This window comes from Morone saxatilis, unplaced genomic scaffold (assembly GCF_004916995.1).
Source record: "Morone saxatilis isolate NCDOM2014 unplaced genomic scaffold, NCSU_SB_2.0 Contig12, whole genome shotgun sequence".
NCBI classification, from domain to species: Eukaryota; Metazoa; Chordata; class Actinopteri; family Moronidae; genus Morone; species Morone saxatilis.
In genome coordinates this window covers 9,241,157-9,241,940 of record NW_023339674.1, presented here as the reverse complement: position 1 = coordinate 9,241,940, position 784 = coordinate 9,241,157, and the positions used below count along the sequence as shown (strand labels likewise).

The 784-nt window shown below is 39.7% G+C and overlaps 1 protein-coding gene across 2 annotated transcripts in view; it reads left to right on the top strand.

Moving 5' to 3' along the window:
* kank3 (KN motif and ankyrin repeat domains 3) overlaps positions 1 to 784 on the top strand; it is a 30,291-nt gene that overhangs the window by 13,721 nt on the left and 15,786 nt on the right. The window lies entirely within an intron of this gene.

Sequence of the window (784 nt, the reverse complement as noted above, 5' to 3'; positions counted from 1 at the left end):
CAAATTAAGTCATTCTTTCCAGGAAATGCCAAAAATACTTAATGTAGGAGCGATGTATTGATCCGTGTTGTGTTCCTCCAAGCCACCGGGGGGCGTGTTATTGTATTGTGCTGTAAAGGCCGAGGGTGTTCTCAGGTAATTCATGTCTCAGGTGTTAATTTGGTAAGAGGAGCAAACAGTTAAGCTCAGATTACGTTGCTTGTTGCTCGTTGTTTTATTGGTTTTGTGTTACTTATTGGAAGTCAATCAACGTCCTAATCTGCAAAGTTTTGGTAAAGACTGAACGTTGTTTTTCTGAGTACATGTTAGAAACAATTGGCCCAATTAGCAGCTAAAGTACAGGACATAGTCACAACACTGCACTCGTCCTTTAACCGATGAAAATAGATGTAGAGCCTTCTTGGATCACAATGAACAAACTACAGTACGTGGGCTTTTCTATAATATGTTTTAATCTTAGTTACGTTCTCAAGGAGTATTTATTCCACCTCGTTTCCCAGAGCTCTGACTTTATTTTACACTTTTGGGTGTGAGCTGCTGCAGTTATAATTGCAGCGTTGCATTAAAACTGAATCAAGAATCTGATGTAATTTGTAGCCTTAGAAATAGAGACGTCTCCGGGTGTTCGAGTCTGAGCAACAGTGATGTTTATCTGTTCACAATAGAACCTCTTTAGGCGTTTACTAAATTAAGTTGGTATGTCCACATTGTGCTCACCGAAATTAGTTTCTGTGAACATTGTCTTTGTCTGACTGCAGGATCATGTGACTGTGTGTGTGTGTGT